We start from the raw sequence: 23475 nt of genomic DNA, 5'->3' as shown, positions 1-23475 counted from the left end.
GTTTTATGTCGTGTTACGCTGGGGGCAGATGTGTCCTGATTATGGAAACTGTAATGCTGTCCAAAACGTTGGCTAAATGACGAGGTTGCGGAACACGGCGTAATTCCTCAAAAAATAAATCACTGTAATACTTTTTGCGGTGAAAATACAAAAATGAAATTTAAAATAGTATATTTCCGGCCGGAAGAAAACATTTATCAAATTCATGTTTTTTTTATTTAAATCAACTAATCACAGTTTGTCATATTTAGGAATGCCATGTAGGGTATTTTAAGTAGAGTAAGGAGCCCAAATCTTGAAAGATTCCTGTTGTACGAGGTAAACACTAGAACTATGTCGGCTGAGGTAAACATTAGAACGTGTCATAACAGCCCTTTATCATATGGAAAATGTCAGACTATTATATTAATAATAATTTATTTCAATTACGTAAATTTATTTCATGCTGGTATGCGAGCGTGTATTTTGCTGGAAATAGTAATCGGTTTGTGGCCAAGTGAGCCAAAGCGTTCGGTTTGCACCCGGGTCTCACGGTTTCAATATTAATCGGTTTTTGGCCAAGTGAGCCAAAGCGTTCGGTTTGCACCCGGGTCTCACGGTTTCAATTGACTGCAAGCATTCTCAAAATTTCAGTTTTTGTGATTCGAGCAGGGGAAAAAAATAATATTATCAGGTTATTCGTGACCCGGGAATGTTTTGTCATTTTTAAAGAACAAATTGTTAGTATTAAAAAATTCCACGGAAATGGCTTAAGAATTTATCATCATTACCATTTAATTTTCAATTTTGATACTTCACAGGGTAGAATTCAATAAAAAAAACATAATTGAAATATTTTATAAAACAACGTAGCCCAAAATTGGAAAAATTCATATTATGACAACAAATAGGTCTTTTTCTTGAAGATAGGCAAAAGGAAATAAATTTTCCTTACACAACCAACCTTATCACTAAAAATCAAATTATTAAAAATATCTTATAAAAATACCTACAATAAACTTTCTTTGCAAAGGAAATTAGGAAGACGTAAATCAAAAGCCAATGCCATAAATTTCACTATGGCAAATAAATAAAATAAAAAATTTAACACAGTAAAAAATTAAGATAAAAAATTCTCAAAAGAAAGGCAGTAAATTGGGCTATAAAAGTTTCGAAAATTGAGCTAACCGACTCCGTTCCAATACACTTATACTCGGATGAAATACTCCCAATGTTTTACACTTACGGTGTAATTTTCCTCACATTCCTACATTATTGAATGATACGCGTAGATTCAACTTGTAACCTCGTTAAATATTTTGTTCCTCAATTGCCTTCAATTTGTTCTGTATTTTTCCTTCTTGAGTCATATTCACACACGTTCTTTTGGGCCTTTGTATTTTTTCTCCTTCACAATGCCCCTTCCCACCCTCGTGTGGAAAATGCGATTAACCCGTCGCTCTTTCACGTTCTTCTTTTCTCTCGTCTTATAAAAAAGTTATATCCACTCTGGTTGCTCCGAGCCATCATTATTTCAGGAAGACTTTGTTCACTACTCTCCTTTTCGTCTATTTTTATCTGTTGGGTTGTTTTGTGTTTCTTGCTTGGATTATTTTTTGAAGATTTACAACTTCATTTGAGCCTAATTCAGGTGGGTTTTTTTATTGTGTTTTTGTATGTTACGTTTATAGAATTCCGAGAGATAAAATTTGTATTGAAGATATTTAGTATGGCAATCATGCATAAATGTCGGACATGATATTTCTATCGCCAGTTTATTTTTTTAATAATAGCTTTATTCTACACGTTTGAAGTCAGATCATTGAGGCAGGCGTATGTTTGTAAAACCTTTATAGATCTATTGCAAATGAGGAGATCTGGCAAAAATTATAGTTCAATAAAAAGGTATTACTAAATATACGGGATATATTGTATATAAAATTCCGTGATTAGGAGCTGTTTTTTTTTTTAAAGCGGAGACGGTTTACACGTAGTTCCCGTGAGCACTTATAGTCCAGTAAAGTTAAACATGAAAAGGGGGTTGTGCTTGCAAAAGGTCCAGTCATTCTGAATTTTTTATATGTTGTTAGGACCTAAACCAGTATTAAAAAAAAAATTTGCAACTTCGAAAGTGCTGTGCGAGCGGCGGTGGACCTAAAAAACCAGGAAATTTTCGGATTTTTTTCAGTTTTTGCTCAATATCTCAGTAAAGGAAGGGTCTGACCGGTGTAGTTGTTAAACATACTTTTAAAGAAGACTAAATTTGCTATAATTTGAGACCAAATTAAGCTATATAAAGCCATTGGTTTTCAAGATACAGTTCTTCAAAAATAGGCAATTTTTTCCAAAAAGTGAAATTTTTTCGAAATGGTCACATATTTTGTAAAATAATTTCTAAAATACGCATCTCACGTCAAATATTGTATGAAATAAAGTTGTTGTAAATTTAATAAGCTTTTATTTGAGACTAAATTGATATCTGTAGACTAAACGGTTCTCTCAAAAATGGCAGATAACCAAAAACAGTCATAAGTGGGTTTTGGGTGAAATGCAAATAAACTGTTCTCGCGTCATTTTATGGTTTTATTGTGCTGTGAAGTAAATCCATTAATCATCGTGGGTTTATCCTAGGGTTATAATATAATTACGACTATTTCAAATTTCAAGTACCCATTAGTACCTATACCCATGGGTACCCATATGAATGGGCACGCATATTCACGAGCTGTTCGAGCCCACATTTTGGCAAACCTCACACTGGCCAGCATTGTTTTTTATGAAAATTTAATTAGCTTTCATTTGAAACTAGATTTATATCTGTAGACTTAACGATTCTCTCAAAAATGACAGATAACCAAAAACAGTCATAAGTGGATTTTGGGTGAAATGCAAATAAACTGTTCTCACGTCTTTTTATGGTTTTATTTATCAAACGGTTAACAGATTTTTGATGAAAAAAAGAAAAGATATTACATCTATCGGGAATTACGTCATCTTCAAACATTGTTTTATATACCTACATACCAAAATGCTTGTACAAACATCATGGTACCTACTATAAGGACAAATTACATGTACACAAAAAATAAAACTAATATAAATCATGTAGGTATTGTGTCTTGGTCGCCAAATCATGTCTTTCTTTTTATCTTAGCTGGGAGACGCGCCCAGTCTGTAGTCTGGTCATCTTCATCGTCCGAGCATTTCAGCTCCACATCCGGGACGTTAATGCAAAATTTGCCACCGCATGACTGACAGAGGACTGAGCAGTGGAGCCCAGCTTTTCTACACGAGCAGCTCCCAGAGCATCCTTTATTGCATTTACACGAAATTTTTCGCAAAAGGGCAGGAGGTGCGGGATCCATCGTGGTGGGGATGGGGGTGAGTCCTTGAGAAGACAGCTTCCACCCCAATTCAGTGGGATTCAAGTTGACTCCCCGCCACTTCTGCACTTGGAGGTAGCACCTTGCTGCATGGTGGCCTGCAGCATTTTCCGTCGGTGGCAAACGGGCGAGGTTTATGTTTGTTGAAGTGACAAACGTCTTATACCTCAGGAAATCCAAAGTATCCCTCGCGATGTCACCCCCATATAGAGCCACGAAGCACTTGATGCCTGCTTCACTCACGGCTTGTGGGGTAGAGTCTGGCCGAAGGAAGACCTCCACTTGCTCAGCAAGTGGTTCACTCTTGCTCAGAAGTGTGCTGATTTTGGTCTTTCCTTGGCCAAACGGTGCTGAGGTGGTATCGCACCCGGCAAACGCGTGGGTAAATAGTACCGTTCCTGGTAATTGTCGGGAGTCCTGGTTGTTGTAGGAGGTCGTAGAGTAGTGACAGCAACCGGCTTCACCCTTCGTGCTCTTCTGAAGATAGACGTTTGTCTCTTCAGCGCCTAAACCATTGAGAAGAACGAGCAGACATCTTCTCCCACTATGACGACCCGATCGGCATCTGCTCTTTTTGATAACGCCATCATGACGATCTCTCGATCAGCATCTTCTTCGGCAACAGCCACTTCTACTCCCTCCTTCTGAAAGGCGTCACAGAGAAGAGTTTATAAGGCGTCTCTTATTGTTTTCATTGCCCAAAACATGCTCTTGAGCAATTTGAATTACTGTGGATTCATCGAAAGTCAATTCGTAGCTGGAATGAGCTGCGTATCGCCGGAGTCGTTCCGCTGTTTTGGTGTTTTTTTTGGTAGCATCTTCGGGGTAGCCGTCAAAAACGATGGAGACGTTCTTCCCAAAGTGGTTTCGGACGTAGGTGGTATAACGCGCCAAAAGTGCTCGAACCGTGCTTTTCCGCTGCCACACGACCTTGTGCAAGAGGTAGCCAACATCCAAAATGACGTGAGTGCTGGCATCTATCGGCATGTGGATGGAAAGAGGAGTGAAGGCAGAGTACAGAGTAGATTTTGTGCCCTTGCGCATCCCTTGTTTATTGAACAGAGACATCGGGAACGGGGCCAACTCATACTTGAAGTCATCCTGTAAATCCTGTTCAGATTTCTTTGCAATACACACTCGCTGAAAAATTGTGAGCGGATCCACAGCCACTCTTCTGTTTTTGTCCGGCAGTTTAACAATTGAGGTGATCGATGTCAGCGTGGTAACTTTATTTTTCCGTTTTATTACTACCTTGTCGTACATTTCCCCCACAATTTTCATTACTCCTTCCGTTCCAACTCTCTGGGCTGTGTGGCAATTAATTTCAGGACCTGCCAGTAAACCACTACTGATAGAAATTAAACTGTCAGTTTTGGGAAATGGAGGGTGGAGAGCAAACCAGTTTTTTAGTTTTTCCACATCACTATTATCTCGGATGATTCGAGAAGGTCTCATGTCTACATGCTGCTCTCTAGTATGACATGATAAGCTGCAAAAACTTTCCAGTTCTTCACAAATGTTCAACATAAACACCATTCCTGTTATCCACCTTGCCAGAACACTTTCGGAGATTCCTCTTCCTTGGGTCAACCCACCGTAGGTTTTCATGGATCGCATCAGCTTCTGCTCAATTGTTAGGTCTGACCACAACCCAGACCAAAACTTGTCAGACCGGCAAATGGTGAAGGATCCTTTAGTGAACATGTCGTATTCACTTTTATCCATCCGATCTTGTAGAGCCATCATATCCTGAAGGTAGAGGTGCGCGCTCTTAGCATACAAAAAATGTCCAGCTGCGTGGAAAAAAGGGAGCATCTTGTGGACAGTGTACAAATGAAGGTTCCAATCACCAGAACGCTCTGCCTGGATGAATAGTTTTATCAAAGTGGTCATACGAAAGTATTGGACCCACAACTGTGATGTTGGACCATTCGCTTTAATTTTCTCCAAGGCACTTTTAAATTTTGCCTTTAGTATTTGGTAGGTATCAATTTCTTCTGCTGATATAGTGAGAGACCTTTCAGTGTCTCGCAGCAATTTTTCAGTCTCGTCTCGCTCCTCAGGAGTTATGTCAACCTCATAAAAAACAATGCTGGCCAGTGTGAGGTTTGCCAAAATGTGGGCTCGAACAGCTCGTGAATATGCGTGCCCATTCATATGGGTACCCATGGGTATAGGTACTAATGGGTACTTGAAATTTGAAATAGTCGTAATTATATTATAACCCTAGGATAAACCCACGATGATTAATGGATTTACTTCACAGCACAATAAAACCATAAAATGACGCGAGAACAGTTTATTTGCATTTCACCCAAAACCCACTTATGACTGTTTTTGGTTATCTGCCATTTTTGAGAGAACCGTTTAGTCTACAGATATCAATTTAGTCTCAAATAAAAGCTTATTAAATTTACAACAACTTTATTTCATACAATATTTGACGTGAGATGCGTATTTTAGAAATTATTTTACAAAATAAGTGACCATTTCGAAAAATTTCACGTTTTGGAAAAAATTGCCTATTTTTGAAGAACTGTATCTTGAAAACCAATGGCTTTATATAGCTTGCTTTGGTCTAAAATTATAGCAAATTTAGTTTACTTTAAAAGTATGTATACCGACTACACCAGTCAGACCCTTCCTTTACGGAGATATTGAGCAAAAACTGAAAAAAATCCGAAAATTTCCTGGTTTTTTAGGTCCACCGCCGCTCGCACAGCACTTTCGAAGTTGCAAATTTTTTTTTTTAATACTGGTTTAGGTCCTAACAACATATAAAAAATTCAGAATGACTGGACCTTTTGCAAGCACGGATGTACATCTTGACTGGACTATTAGGCCATAGGCCCATTGTGCTATCTCCCATTTTACCTCAATCCTTTAACAACAACCCAATCCCTTTAATAAAGTTCACCAGGGTTGTTATTGGGTATGTGGTTATGTCTTCTTTCTCCCCAGGTACCTGAGCATAGTTCCCACCAGGGCAGGACATTGGCACCATAGGTGAATTGGAGTCTCTTCATCCTCTTCACATTTCCTACATCTATTGGTGTTTTCTACTCCCAATATCTGCATGTGTCTCCTGAGATGGCAGTGTCCCGTTAGTAGTCCTACCAGTTCCTTCAGCGAGTTTCTGTCCATATCGAGTAGTTTCTTGGTTCGTCTAGGGTCTGGTCCTTTTATGAGTACTTTGGATTGTCACATTCCGCGTGCCCTCTCCCATTCTTTGCGCTGCTGGGATTTGACCCACCTATCAATATGTAATTTTGTGTGGCAAGCTGCTACTCTTACGGCCCGGCTCGGATCCTGATCGATCCTTATTGATGGTTGCTAGTTCTGCAAGAACAGTCCTGCATTTCATCACCAGTCTGGAGTTGCATCGGTTACTTCCCAGTGCCATTAGGGCTGCCTGGCTATCGGAAGATATGCTCATGTTTTTATTCCTGTACCCAATACGTATATTCTCCTCCTGCTTTATTCCAGCTGTCGGAATAATTGCCCTCAATCTTATTCCAATCTCTAGATTAGGAGCTTAAGAACGCACAAAATAATACCGTGATAACATGCGATGCACCATGACGCATATAAGCATACACATTTGACTCTGTGCATAAACGAGCGGTTCATTTATAGGTTCCCATATCTTAAAAAACTGATTGAAACTTTTAGAGCACAGGAGTTAGATGGGAGTTCTGTCCATGTTTTGCTGGTATTTAAATTGTAGATGCTCAGAGGAATTAACGTCACTGATTCTTTTGGCACTGGTGCATATTCGAGAAACACGCCAAACATGAGGCCAACATGTGTGCACATTTGAGATTTGTCACACGAGAACAGGTTGTTTCAGGAGTTCAACGGCTCGGCTATGGAATAATTTCCGGCTTCTGTATTTTCTCCCTCCTACAACATGAGTTTCTTCAAGACCCGTATTCAACCCGTCTTCTACTTAGAAAAGAACCTACACACAACATCTGCAATATGACATATGGGTCTCATGCGTGGAGTTAGTTTAAACAAAAATGTAGGCATGACGAAGTAAATCAAACATTTGATTAGTTGGCATGCAAAGTTCACGATTTTTAACATTATGCGAGATTTTTTTAGACTGCGAATGACTGTGAATGAATCACGGATTTTATGGTCGTAGAGAAACGTGAGACTTTCCATCCCACATGCCTAATATAGTATATGACGGCCTCCGTGTTCGAGGGGTAAGGCTAACGACTAGCAATCAGGAGGTCGAGGATCAAAATCCCAGCGTGCCCAAGTAAAATTAATTTTAATAATAATTTATGTTATTTTTTTTTTTTTTTTTTTTTTTTTTTTTTTTATTTATTTAAGGAGAAAACACAGATACAGACAGTAATTAAAAGATAATTTTCTAAAACAATAACTTGAGAATTCGCCTGCATCCTAACTATTTCTCACTGATTGACTGGTAGATAACAATTTTAAATATTTTTTTACATGTAAATAAGGTAAAAATTTTGTATATAGATAATGCTCAGTATCAAATAAAAGTGTACACATATTTTGTAAACAAGTTTAGAGATAGATCATAAAAAGTACTTAAAGAGTATAGTGAATGAAGTAAGTACACATTTTCTTTTTTTTTATAGTAAAACAGACTTCAATTTCCTGCCAAAAGTACTATATGTATCAAAAAATATGTCGGAATCCTTCAGGTTTTGGTTTTTATTATACAATTCGCACATTCTTCTGATTGGATCTCTGACACCAGCATTTGTGCGCGTCCGGCTAATATGGAATAAGTCGTTAAGCCTCGTCGTTCTGAGTGGTATTTTAAAGTTTATTAGATTGAGTAAGCCAGGACAGTCGATAAAGTTATTACAGATTTTGAACAAGGTCATTAGGTCAAGGTAAGTTCGCCGGTTAGTAAGAGTGGAGACGTTATATTTCGAGAGCATATTTGTGTATCCCCGTTTAGGTGCGCTCATTCTGTGGTTGAGGTAACGCAGAAATTTCTTCTGGATACTTTCAATATTTTCTTTATAGATATCGTAAAGTGGAGTCCATATGGAGGTGCAGTATTCAAGTTGAGAACGAACCAGCGTATAGTAAAGCAGAAGGTAGGTTTCAGGCTTTCGAAATACGCGGCTGTTTCTGATAACAAAGCCTAGCATGCAGTAAGCTTTATTCACAATGTTTTTAATGTGCGCATCGAAATGAAGTTTGGAATCAAAAAGTACGCCAAGATCCCTTATACAGTATACACGATCTAGTGAATAGTTGCCTATATAATAATTGTGTATAATAGCGTTATGATTTTTAGTGAAGCTTATTTGTTTACATTTATTGTAACTTAGGTAAATTTTGTTTTCATTGCAAAACGCTTCGAACCTTACTAAGTCTCGTTGGATGAGCAGACAATCATTTAAATTTCTAACAATAGCAAATATTTTTATGTCATCGGCGTACAAGAGAAATAAACAATGCATGAAACATTCAGAAACTGTATTAATAAAAAGTATAAATAAAAGCGGTCCTAGGATTGATCCCTGTGGTACGCCAGAAGTAACTGGTTCCCATACGGAGGTATGTCCTCGTAACGATACAGCTTGCTGTCTTTTTGTTAAATATGAGATGAACCAACGTAATAAGTTTCCCCTAATTCCGTTATACATAATTTTTTTGATAAGAATAAGGTGATCAACCTTGTCAAAAGCCTTTTTGAAATCGCAGTAAATTGCATCTACCTGATGGCCTCGATCCATGCTAGTAAACAAAAAATTAGAGTAAATAAGTAGATTACTCACGGTAGATTTGCCTTTGACAAACCCGTGTTGTTGGTCTGTAATTTTGGCAGCAAGCTGAGGATATATATTAGTATGGACAAGTCTTTCCAACAGTTTAGGGATCGCTGAGAGAATGGATATTGGCCTGTAGTTTTCCACTCGTTGACGCGAATCACCTTTGTGGACCGGTATGATGTAGGCCAGCTTCCACCTGCCAGGGAAAACCCCATCACTCAGACATTTATTGAATATTATGGTAAGCGGCACACACAGTGACGACGCAGCAGATCTAAGGAAAAACGCCGGAATTCCATCGTGACCCGCACCTTTGTTTATGTCTAGCGACTTTAAACTTGATTTCACTTCTTGTTTCGTTAGTTTAATCGTGTGAATATGTGCAAGTCCTGAGTCGTGAACTGATTCAAGTTGATCAATGTCTATTGTGTCATTGACGGAGGAAGGTTCAAATGTTGACTTGAAGAATTCAGAGAACATATTACAGATTTCCTGGGCATTATTAGATTCACGTCCGTCAAAGGACATAGCAGCAGGATATCCGTCGGACGACTTTAATGAGGATATGTATGACCAAAAACTTTTGATATTGTTTTGCAATGAACTTTCGACGTTGTCGAAAAATATCTTTCGAGATTCATTAGACAACTTCTTGTATGTTGCACGTAAGAAGGAAAATTCACGATAGTCAGAAAGACCTTTGTATGTCTTCCATTTGAGCCAGAATTTGTCCTTTTTCCGTGATAGCCTAATAAGTTCGGGGGTAAACCATATGGGAAATTTTTCATTTCGTCGTGCCAGTAATGGAATAAACTTATCAATTACATTGTTTATTATTACATAGAATTGGTCTACTGCTTCTTCTGCTGATAAATTTGCGATTTCAGACTTCCAATCAATACAGTCAATGTCATTATTAATTTGCGTGTAATCAGCTTTCCTGAAATTTCGCCTACGCTCTTTGTTGTTTTTAATTTTTGATTGAATCGCGGAGGATATTTCGAATTTCAGGGCTGGATGGTGTCTATCCTCTGAAAGGAGAGGGTCGTCGCTATGTGTAACTTTTGTTTCGCAACTATAAAATATAAGATCTAAGAATTTATCGTTGTGGTTTGGTATACTATTATATTGTAGTAAGCTCATCAATGCCATTGTTTGAAGCAAGGTATGCGATGTAGCCGTGTTCGAGGAGGCAAGACCATGATTGTAGCCTTCAGAAAATGACCATGTTAGAGTAGGTAGATTCAGATCTCCTAGAACACAAAACATATTATTTGGTTCTGATGAAAAAACGGATTCTAGGTTTTTGGAGAAGATATCATAAAACGTTGTTGGCGAGACAGGAGGTATGTATACAGCACATATGATGAGATTGAGAGACCTTACCGGAATAGATACGAAGATTTGTTCAATTTGATTTTTTTCCCAGTCATCGAGACGGGAAGCTGAGAGCTCCTTGCGCACTGCTACTAGCACACCGCCTCCGTCCATCTTACCAGTAAGTATACGGTCCCTATCTCGTCGGAACACCGTGTACCGTGAATCTATGAATTCGGCCGTATTAACACTTGCTACTAGCCACGTTTCAACTAGAACTATAACATCATAGTTATTCGATGAAATGTTAATAAGTAGCTCCTGAGTTTTGGTCTTAATACCACCGCAGTTCTGGTAATAAACAGATAAAGATGATGAGGTCATTTTATTAGTGTAAGTGTGCCCTTCGACTTATTCCACATTCGCGAGAGCGGTACATTGAGTAGGACATATGAAACATCAAAATTATTTATGAAACAAAGATTACTTAGTGTAAAATATGTTAAAATTGTAAAATGTGAATGAATATAAAAGAGACATGATAGTGCTATATAATAATGGAGGTATTGCGCTGTAAACAAAAATATTAAGTAAATTTCTATGAAACAAACGAGTGAACAAGGGTACAGGATAGTGAGAGAGAGTTGGCATCGATAGCAGCAGTAACGAGTGTGTTGTAGAAGTCACATATTCTGTTGATCATGAGTCCTAATTCTGTTAAGGTCTCCCTCACGACGAATGGTGATCACTCGAGAGAGATCATTCCTTTTTGCCAGGATACTGCCATTCCGCACCCATATGTATTTGTAGCCATTTTCTTTTCCGGCGGCACGTGTTTTTCCAAAAAGTATTTTATTTTTTATTGTCAGGTGCTCGTTAACATAAAAGTTAGTGGTGGGAGCGCCAAGTCCTAGTAGGTCTGTTGTGAGGCCGCGGCGAGTCCTTACCGCAGCGATGACGTCATCACGGAGACGCTTTGTCGTAAGCTGGACGACTATGTTGCGTGGACGGTTGGAAGGCGACGAGTGACCGCGAGCGACGCGGTGCACCGCCACCACAGCGCCACTTGGAAGCGGGACGTTAATAATGGACCCCATTCTCTCCAGTAATGTTAAAAGATTTTCACCTTTTGCCTCGGGAATGCCGTGAATGTCTAGGTTACACACTCTGCTACGCTGCTCCATTTCATCCTGAGCGTCTCTGATTGATTCCATTTCCTGTCTTAGGCTGGCATTTTCTTCCTGGAGGACAGTTACACATCCCATAATTTTGGTGTACTGGTCCTTCCACTCATTTGACAGCGCGTCCAATTTTTGATGAATGGCCTCAACTGCGAGTTTACTTTCAGTACGCATCGTTTCGAGTTTCGACTCAAAGAAGTTGATAAGGGAGTCTGTGTCAATGTTTATTATTGACTGGTGCGTTGCCGACGGTGAGTCCATGGGGCCAGATTCAGTCAATAGAGGTGATGATGGTGTTTTCTTCAAACTGCAAACCTTGCTGCGAGATTTAGACATTTTGGTTAGTTAATGTTTTTCTAAAGCCAAAATGTGCAAATAAAAAAAAAATATATATTTTTTTTTAATGCCAGTAGGATTCGAACTGAGGTTCTCTGAAACTCAACAAAGAAATGGCGAGCTCAATTTGTATTGCGGTGAAATATTTTAGTAATAATAGCGTTAGCACTAGGATTATTTAGAATGGCGTAGAGAAAAAAAAAAAAAAAAAAAAGTTATTTTTTGGAAACTGTGTGGGATTCGAACTGATGTTCTTCCAATCTCGGTGCGGATTTAGCGGGCGCTCTAACCACTGGGCCAAACTCCGACTGTGAGGTACCGTGAAATATTTGTATATTAATCGACTTAGCACAGGTATGTTTTTATTTTTGTTAAGTGAATGTTTATTTCGGCGACAACACTAAACTGTCACTTCACAGAACTTGAACTAATCACTTCAAATAAGAATAAGTGCGACCGTTTAGACAGCTAACGTAGCTTGTTCGCTTTACTGTTCTGCAGGAAATCATTTACCGATAAATTGATTAATTATTATGTATTGTGGAATCTGAATTCGGGTGATTTTTGAAGAGCAGTTTTTTGACGTGCGTTCTGTTGGAAATTTCTTACTAACTATCAATAGTAAGAAAATATATTTACAATGTATTCATTTAAAATAACATGAAGTATATTTGCTGCACGTTACAGAGGGGAAGATGCTCTAAAGAGCACCATTCAATATTATGAGGAAGCTACAAGCCAAAAATGTGTATATTCTTAGTATACCTTATATTGTAGGTAATAGGCATTAAAATCGCCTGACAAACGGAGTCTAGAAACGTTCAAGCACAAAACTGGTTTTTATTTATTTTGTAAATAATTTTTTTAAAAAGCAATCAAGTGAAACTGTCACAAAAAATATTAGCTTTAATTTTGTATTTTTTAAAAGTTGTTTCCTTTATGCGTTCATACATTTGTATTGAAAAAAAAAGTTTGTAGTTTACATTTATATTTTTTTGTGAGTTATTATTTTTTTATTTGTATTCTACTCAAGCAAAATGATAGAAATACCTTCAATTTATCTAAAGCATTTTTTTGTATTCATAATATACACCAATTCGTTATAAAGATTAATCAAAATATTGATTTGGCATTAAGCTTCGCCTTAAGGTGAAATGGCTATAGACGTGTTTGGTCAGTATTTATAAGCCTTAGTCGGAAGTCACTAGAAATAAGTCTTCGGTGTAAGTCACTAGTTGTAAGTAAGTAGCTAGAAGTCTTAGTCTCAAGTCACTAGTTATTATGAATCCAGCGCTATATTAATCAGCCTAATATTATTATTATCGGTGATCAGATCTGAATAGTTAAGTACTCCCCTCTCCTCTTCTTCCCCGTCGCCCTTCCCTGCCCGCTAGATTCAACCTCACAACGTACTTCAATTAGGGATGTAATAGTACCACTGACTCCAGACGTTTGGGAGCAGCTGGCTCTCTTTAGTGTTCGCTTTGATTTACAAAGTTTTTAAGTCGGAAAGTTTTTTTTTTATTTTTATTTAGGAGAAAAAACAGATACAGATATCAATTGACAAGAATATACAAAACATAAACTAGAGAATTCACCTGCATCCAAACTATTTCTCACGAATTGACTTAAACAGCAGTTAAAAACATATACAAATATTTTGACTTATAAATAGGGGAAAAATATATACATAAGAATATTATTTTACAAATAGAGATATGAAAGAAATTCGCAATATCCTTTATGAATGAATTTACAAATTATTTTTGAAAAAATTTAGAGGGTAAAACAAAAAAAAATATATATAAATAGATAAACAATGTTAAACAGAAATCAAAAAAAAATATATTTAAACGAAGTATGTCTAAGTTGTTAACTTTGAACTTTGTAAGAAAACAGTCTTCATTTCTACTAAAAGTAGTGCGTGTATCAAAAAATTCACTAAAATAGTTGTGGGTGCATTAATTCTTTAGCACCTCCAGTGTTCAATGTGTGACTTTGTCAAAACGACGTGATTGTTTGACTAAATTTCTTTAAATGAGTATAAATTTGATAATCATGATTTATGCATAATAGGAATCTGCTTACTTGTTAGATCTGATTTAAAGTTAAATAGATAAAAATACGAATTAACCGGTGTATTATATGGTTTAAATTTTAAAATTTTCCGCTGTTTCTCTCTTTGAAGAATCCACTAAATATTTGATGATACTGTATTGGAAATTTGGCAAAATCCTGATTTATTTGTTTCGAGCAATTATTGTCCAGGCGAGAAGGGCTGTCAACTTCCGACAGGGTCGTTTATCAGATGTCTAATCGAGAGGAAGTGGGTGAGGGAAAATCCTTTAAAACTTAGCCGGCATGTCGCCACTTCCTTACTTTAATAATTAAAATATAATCTTTTATTATAGTATAGACAGAAGTTCTCAATTTGAGAGCCGCAAAATATAATTAATTTATAAAAATGTGTTTTTTCATGTTTTTTATAAAACGGTTATACACCGATATAATACGGAGAAGATTCATATTTGAAGTCATTAGGTCAATTTTATTGTTTTGTGACATCTGTAAATGACGTTGAAAATGACGATGGTCATTTCAAAATTGTTAACCAGTTGAGTCGAACTGTCGATTGACGCGTTCTGATAGACAGAAGTCCTTGCTTTCGGAGCAAAAAGCGTGCAAGACCTCCCGCGAGTGTACTTGTTAGGCACATTGTTTTTCGGCGGGCTTCTATTGCTACGTATAAATACGCGAGCCAAACTGCCGAACTGAATCTCCCCCTTTGTTGCTTTGTTCCTTTCCCGAACTTATGGGAAAGAAACAAAGCAACCGCAAAGGGCGCGAAACTCCGCTTGCAGTTGCTTCGTTCCTTTCGTGTAATTCAAGACTCGGTTCGCAAATGCATACTGTAGTGTTTCTGTTGTTTACTACACTTTTCTGTTGCTCAAGGCTCGTTAGATGATTGATAACTCTGATGGTTCGTTTACAGATTTATTACGATAAAAGCAATTACAACCGAGCTGTACAATATTAGCTGGTAACGTGTGCTCGCTAGCTGGGTGGTTTTCCGTCTGGCGCTGCTCCGTCAGCGGCAGCGCCCGTAGTTAATGCTACTGGTTCGGAAGTGCTCGGCCTTCCCGAGCAGTTCCGAACCGCTTGTACAGTGTTGCAAGACACTGCACCTACGTACCATAAGGTGTTGAAAACAAACAATTCTGTTAAGGTAAAATTAGATTCTAATTACAGAGGTTTGCTCGACGCTAAAGCCAGTAAATATATAACAGAAAATAGTCAAAAGGTTTAGGTACGAATGTTAATCCCATTTTGAATCTTCCATGTGATGGACTAGTGCTCAACAACATGTCCTAAAAAAACCTTATATTTTATACCCTTTGGTAAATTGCCAAATTTCTTAATTGCTCTGTAAATCAAGGACTTTTGACTCTGGTTTTTTTTTTGAAGATGACAGTTATTTAATTTATTTTCCTCGCATGATGTGTGCGTTTGTGCTGACGGTTTTAAGTTTTCTTAATAATTCAATTGATGTATGGCCATTCATTGCACGACTTACGGTGCTATTCCACACGCTTAAATTCAAACGTGTCATCATGTCAATATTATAAACTGTTCAATGCGCATACATAAATATAATCAGGCATACATACACACACACACCTATATACTACACACGTCACCTGGTAATTAAGGAATATACATACCACTTACCAGATATTACAAGGAAACATATCATAGGTACCCAACAAGAAATATCTAATTTCTGTATATTGTTTCATCACTGTGACTCATGTACTGTTTGCTTCTATAATATAAAATGAATTATTTTTCATATTAAAAATATGACATCTATTTTTCTAAAGTCTCACGGCTTTATTTTGTAGTATTGTCATTTAGATTGGATAATAATAAAATTAAATATTTAATAAACTTGTGGCACAATGATTGGATTATATCAATTTTTACTGTCGAATGTGTAGGGATCTTCGTATTCTTCCAATCGTGAGATTTTTCGACATTTAAAAAAAATATATTGTTCAGTTTTGAGAAACAGTAAGTTTGTACATTATATATATAATTTTTTCGTATTGTCGCTTATCATATTATGAATTTAGCATTCCGATAAAATTATCAAAGTGTTAACAATATAATTATTGCTACGCGTCCTTGAGGTGATATATTTTGCTAAACGGCGCATTAAAAATAAGGTTTGTATAAAAGCATTATTTAGTGCAGCGGTTAGCAAAATAGATTTGATCTCATCGCTGATCAAAATTTAGAGATTTTTCTCTTTATGAAAATATTGTAAAAAAATAGCTACATTTTTATTTTAAAGAAGTAGGGTCATCTATGATGGAATGTAATTTATGAAGAGTACCTACACAAATGACTTTAGCTTAGTGCGAAGCATTCTCAAGAGTAGATCTCAGGCATGGGGGCCAGAGGACACTGTCGATATAGTTCTGGACTATGATTCCAACAGCATTTACCGTTTATAAATTTATGTTATTAAAATAAATACCAGAATTAATAATGGAATTTATAATCACATGTGTTCCAATTATGTTCTCCGCAAAACTAAATCTAAATGCTCTAATAAACAATAAACAACAGCCCAATGCAAACTGCATCCAAATTTCTCTAATAAACAAAATAAACAGTGTAAATCTCATGTGACGTCCCAGGTAAATATTGTCATGTATATTATCTGCCTGTACAGAATATAAATAAGTAATAATAACATATGCACATTCCAACGCAGCATCACGTTCATTAGCCAAATGCATTGAATATATAGTTTTGGACAGGGTTTTCCAATAAGAGGTGTTATTTTGAATAGCTCGCTAGTGGATGTTACTTTTGAAGCTGTTATTTTTTGACATTTGACAAGTAGAAACTACGTCATTGATAAAAATGGAACAATACACGCTTCAACAACGCATTGAAATTATTAAAATTCACTTGAGTGAATCAAATGCAAATCATCTTGAGTGATGAGGCCCATTTCCACCTCGGTGGCTTCGTCAACAAGCAAAATTGTCGTATCTGAGGCTCGGAAAACCCAAGAGTTATTGTTGAAAAGCCTTTCTATTCTCAACGTGTGACTGTTTGGTGCGGTTTATGGTCTGGCGGAGTCATAAGACCTTACTTTTTCGAAAATGAGGCTGGAGCAACAAGTGAATGGATTGCGCTATCGAGAGATGATTAATGATTTTTTATGGCCGGAATTGAATGATATTGATCAGGAAAACGTTTACTTTCAACAAAACGGTGCTACGTGCCACACAAGCAACAAAACCATTTATCTTTTACGATTGAATATCAAAATAACACCTTTTATTGGAAAACCCTGTATTAGTGATTCAGGAACCGGTGGAAGCAATCTGGGCATCTGGGAATGCGTGGTATCTGCAGCCATAGTTTAATGAGGGATGTCGCATTACTGCTGATGACTTATAAGTTTCTGATCAGTTTGCCAGTAGTAGTGTTACCAGAAATGCTGGCTTAAACAGAATTCTATGTCTCTGATAATTTTACGAGAGGCCGAACTAGTGCAGAACTAATACTGATGCCACTGGGAAGACCTAATTAACTGCCTCACAGAAAATGTGAATATTTTTCAATAGTCATACAATGCATTCATGTACGAAATATTATTTAACTTTGTTTATATACATGTAATTTTTCTGTCTTATATGAAACCTTATAGATTTGTTATAATCATTGCATACTAGCAGTTAAAAACCCGCTCCGCGGGTTTTTGCTGCTAGGCCCTGCGGGCGGCACTTGGTTGGGCTGCGCCCAGTTTAAGTGATACTAACAACAGTTACATTTAATAGATAGATATTAGGTCATTCACAGAGAGAGGGTGAGTATATATTGTTAAAACACGGAACAGGAAGGAGTTAATGAATAATAACATGCTCAATTTAGGCATAATAAGAATGACAGTTGTTTGAATAAATGAAATTTTACGTATTTGTGATGGATTATTTCAAATGAAACACTATTATTGACTACATGTCTACAACTGATATTAACTGTTATGGTACCTAATATAATTTGCTCATAGGAGACTTGCAGTGCTTAAATATGTGTTACAACCGTCAATGTCTATAAGTTGAATCAATATCGTATAGTTTGTCACAACAATTAAAGATAGTTACAACAAAGTTGACTGAAATAATACATTATTACATATTGATTAATTGTACCCGTGTTTATGGAAAAAAGGAGGGTGGTGGGATGGTGCAATGTGATTAGCAGTCGGTTTAATTAAAAGGTGTGAATTTTACTCCAACTGGTGGTAATTCTTTACCTAAAACTGTTACTGTATCTAATAAAGTTTAAAGTTAGATTATATATACACCTTCATCAGGAGAGTAAAAATCTATATATAAAGGTAGATTATTACAATATAGCGCCCCTGAGGTGATATCTCACAAAAGCGGCGCCATGCAAATTGTCCAATTAATAAATAAATATAATGTTTACATTTTATTATGTACGTATGCATTGATATACAATGGAAATAGATAAAATAATGTTATCCGATTAAACTTTATTTTATTAAAAAACAAATAACTTTTTTAACTTCACTTTATTATATACAACCAATACATGTTTCATGAACGAAGTATACACCGAAGTCAAAAATTAAATATAGATTACAATTGGAAAAAAGAAGTGGAAGGAGGGGGGAGGGGTAAGAGTAGGCTGGGTTTATAAGAATTAGGAATTACAATATGAAAGACCAGTTAAGTGGGAAAATATTTAAAAGAGAGTTTATAAAAAAAAATTCTTGTTAATTACATCTACTTTTATAAACATGTTCTCTTATTTCTAAAATTTCGAAATTATTTATTTGTGATGCTGTATATCCTGTGTGAAGTATTTTAAGACCTGAAATTTTTTTTTGCATATAACCATAAAACAATATATTCATAAAACAAATAACATTTAATAACGGTTATTCTAATAAATTGATAGTTGAAATACTAAATAAAATAATTAAACATATTATCTTCAAACGGTATTTTTACCCTAGTTCTTAAGATATAAATAAACAATGGCGTAGAATTCTGTTTGTGGATAACGACACTTTTAAAATTATATATATAAACATTCCTGGTACTATTCAACCGGCGTTTTACACTAATAACAGAATGAATAAATATATTCGTAATAATAAAGATTGCGAAAATCAAACAAAAAAATCAGGAGTTTATAAACTCAATTGGGCTAGATTGTAATTTATTTTACAAAGGTAGAACCAATAGAAACTTTGAAGTCAGAACTAAAAAACATCTCAGGGTTCTAAATGGAAATAGTGAATATGAGTTTGCAAATCATCTTTTGAATCACACTTTCGATAAAAATTCAGGTCTTAAAATACTTCACTCAGGATTAAAGCATCGCAAATAAATAATTTAGAAATTTTAGAAATTAGAAAACATGTCAATATAAAATCAGATGTAATTAATAAGCAAAAAAAAATTGCCATTGCAAAGTTGAACTAAACTTCCAGAAGAAATCTTATTATTAAACGCTGATGTTCAAGTAATTTTGCATATTTAAATATACGCGCCAGTCATTTGATTCGTTTCTTCACCGCCAGAGGGGCGCTCTGTCGGCCACCTTTAGCCACGATGCGTATCGGGTATCGGCCATATTGAATTAACGCCTGCTTTTTTCGTCAAACGTCAAACGTAATCACGTAATTGTGGATAATTTTCACTGTAATGTAATTAATCCAATGGATTATGAACTTTCTAAGACATATTTTCTTCGATATTATCCAAAAATTGTATGAGCAGAAACGATATTTTTTAAGAAATATCGTATTACATGTGGCGATTCTATTTCAGTATGAAATCGTGTCTTAATCTTTAAAGTCATATTTAAACAAAATTTGAATTTGACCAATCACAGGGCCTACACCGTCCAGACGCTGGAGTAATAATATTATCAGATTTATTTCCGGCGTACCTCAAGGAAAATATCTGGCCCCGCTTCTTTTTTTAATTTTTTTTTTATTTGAATATATTTAGGAAACATACTTATACGTGTGTTTTTGTTATTTGTTTTTGGGGTGTTATGCCGTGTTGTGCTAACTCCTTCTTTATTTAAAAAAATAACACATCTGCCCTGATGATGGACACTGCAATGCTGTCCGAAACGTTGGCTAAAGAAGGAGTTAGCGCAACACGGCATAACACCCCAAAAACAAATAGTAAAAATACTTTTGGTCGTGAAAAACTTAAATAAAAAAAAAAATTAAAAAAAGGTTTTACGTGTGAATTAATTTTGCATTTAAGAAGTTGATTATAAAATAAACCAGTTATTTTCCATTTAAAATCTTTTTATGGTTACAGGTTAGGAAGAAAGTTATAAGTGAAAGAAAAAAAGGTTAGATAATAAAATAAAAAATAAAAAATGTTTTCTTTGAGACGGTTAATTTGTTTTTTTTTTTAATTTTAAGAGTACAGTGGAAAATATCAACATCTCTTAGGGTCATTTTAACGTATTTATAAAAGACATTATTATTATTTTGTCTCACACGCGCTTATGGCTCTTCGCGGACGACAACAAGATCCTAAAAAGAATAAAAAATTACCATGACTGTCTTCTTTTACAACTAGATATTAACTCCTTCAATGAAGGGTGTAAAATTAATTGCTTGAAATGAAATATCGACACTTGAAAAATTATGTACTTCTACAGAACAAAAAATCTGGTTATTTTTTAATACAAACATAATAATATTAGATTAACAACTGTTACATCTATTAAAGACTTTGGTGTCTCTCTATATAGCAAACTTTCTTTTAGGGAACACATGAATATAATTGTTAATAAATCTGACAAAATAATTGGTTTCATCAAAAAAATTACTTCTGACTTCAAAAACATAAATACCCTCAGAACTCTTTATTGCTCCTTAGTTCGTCCCCATCTTGAATATGCTTGCGTTGTTTGGTCTTCTTTTCATGCTGTCCATATTCGTCAAATTGAATCCGTTCAACATCGGTTCTTAAGCTTCCGCATACAGAATTTATACCAATTTATAACAAGTTTTTCGTTAACTCCTTAAGTTTTAAAGTTCCAAAAATAATTTATGTTATTTTTTAACATAATAAATACACATTTGTTATGCCGAAACGTTAATTATATGAAATTCCGTCGATAGAAAAAAATTGCAAAGCAAGATTTGAAAATTATTGAAAACACGTTTTGTTCTGTTAGTTAGACATAAAAAAATTCACAGTTAATCTTTAAATACAACTAAAGCATTAATTAGAAGATTTTTCTTCTATTTCAAACGAGTCGTGATTTATTATATGTTTTCACCATTTTCTAATTTTATTCGCCTAATTATTATCGGTTTTTAATATCAGCGCGTTTCCTCTAACATTCGTATTTACATATCTCCCTTTCAAACCATCTTTGAACGCTTACTACGGGATCTTAAGAGAGATTACTAGGAGGCTTGGATTAGAAAGAGGAAATTACTCATGTGGTCAAATTGAGCTCTAAGCCTTTCTCCTTTAGAAGACCGTTGCCCATTGATTTTCCTACTTTGCTATTACTCATTTCTTTTAATATCTCCTCCTGGAATGCTTAAAAAAGTCTCAGTGATTTTTATCGGTCACTAAAGAAGTATTATATATGTTGTTGGGGACGGAAACAGCACCGTCGCACCGCGGAAATGCAATAAGAATGGAAAGTTCGGATATGCCGACTTACCTTTTTCTATTCTTCCACGGTTTTCTATCCTTTGCGCTGGTTCATACACAAATCACAAATTTCGCACGATGGCTTTTAAGTTTCGACACGGTCGATAAAGGGGGCTCCGTAATCAAGCGTTGTTGACAGGACGATTTTTTCAACTCAACTAAAGTTCAACTAAGTCGGCATAGGAGAGGTAGGAGTTGGGTCAATGGGCAACAATAATTTCATAAAGGAGATCAAAAGGAAAGGTGTAGGTAACAAGATGCTAGGTGCCAACATATGTTTATAAAAATATTGTGACTTCTAGCGAAGTCTTGTCCTGACTTGGCACTTCAAAATTGTTTTTTATTGTGCATGTCTTTTGTCATTGCTTTAGATACCATTCCTTACTCTTCAATTTAAATTTTTAAAACAAAATTTCGTGTTATTGTTTTGTAAATTGGACTTAAGTCCGTTAGTAAATAAATGAATAAATTACGCCAACATTTAAAAAAATAATTATCGTTTTTGCAAAATTTTGCAGGTTGAATGTACGGAGAAGGCTTCTTTTTCTGAATGTGTCGTGGTATTGCAAAGTTTGGGAATATGTTGGCTTCTTTTTCTGAATGTGTCGTGGTATTGCAAAGTTTGGGAATATGTTGGCTTCTTTTTCTGAATGTGTCGTGGTATTGCAAAGTTTGGGAATATGTTGGCTTCTTTTTCTGAATGTGTCGTGGTATTGCAAAGTTTGGGAATATGTTGGCTTCTTTTTCTGAATGTGTCGTTGTATTGCAAAGTTTGGGAATATGTTGGCTTCTTTTTCTGAATGTGTCGTGGTATTGCAATGTTTGGGAATATGTTGGCTTCTTTTTCTGAATATGTCGTGGATTTGCAGAATTTGGGAATATGTTGGCATCTTTTTCTGAATGTGTCGTGGTATTGCAAAGTTTGGGAATAAGTTGACTTCGTACCCAAATTCAAAATTAATCTTTGCTTACCCCTTCTCCAGCTTTAATGATAATTCTTGCTGTGTTCTAAATTTTCACTTTGGTAGTTCACTAATCAATCAAATTAAAAGTTTTGGATTAACTGAAAGCTGGCGTCAAAGTGTGGCAGGGGAAATAGAATTAAACATGCTAATTATTGAAGCCTTCGAACTCAAACATCACAGGCTATTAAAAAAATTCTCGACTTTAGTTTTAAGCCGATGGAGTTTGTAACAACAATAATAATTAGAAATTATTATAAATTTACTAACAATTCACCCAATAATGTTAAGTAAACTTACCAGGAAAATTCTGCAAAAGTTTGTACATGTCTTTTTTTAATCATTTTATAAAAATTGGGATTTTTTTAAGTTAATAAATTCTGGGTCTAACAATTATAATATTATGTACGCCTTATTGCCCAAAAAACAAATGGAGATTAATAATTATACATTCACTTGTATTTATCACTCAATAAATATACAATATTTTTGCCGAAGCAGTTATGTATTCAATACATAATTCTATACATAACTGCTTCGCCAAAAATATTTTTTATTAATATAAAATATTTTTGCGGAAGCAGTTATTAGCAGTATTAAAAGAAACTATGCAATATAATTGTAAATAATTATTGCTTCGCTAATGTTAATGTCTTTCTCGGGCAACTCTGACTTCTTCCATCATTCGCTACAATATACCACAATGTTACCTTTAAAAAACTACATTACAGCGACTTTCATTCAACTCTGGATCTCGATCCGGTGGAGAGATATTGTACAGTATTCCT

This window comes from Hesperophylax consimilis, chromosome 26, assembly GCF_061612785.1.
Source record: "Hesperophylax consimilis isolate HC1 chromosome 26, BYU_Hcon_1.0, whole genome shotgun sequence".
Classification (NCBI taxonomy): Eukaryota; Metazoa; Arthropoda; class Insecta; order Trichoptera; family Limnephilidae; genus Hesperophylax; species Hesperophylax consimilis.
Note: the sequence above shows the minus strand (reverse complement) of the source record.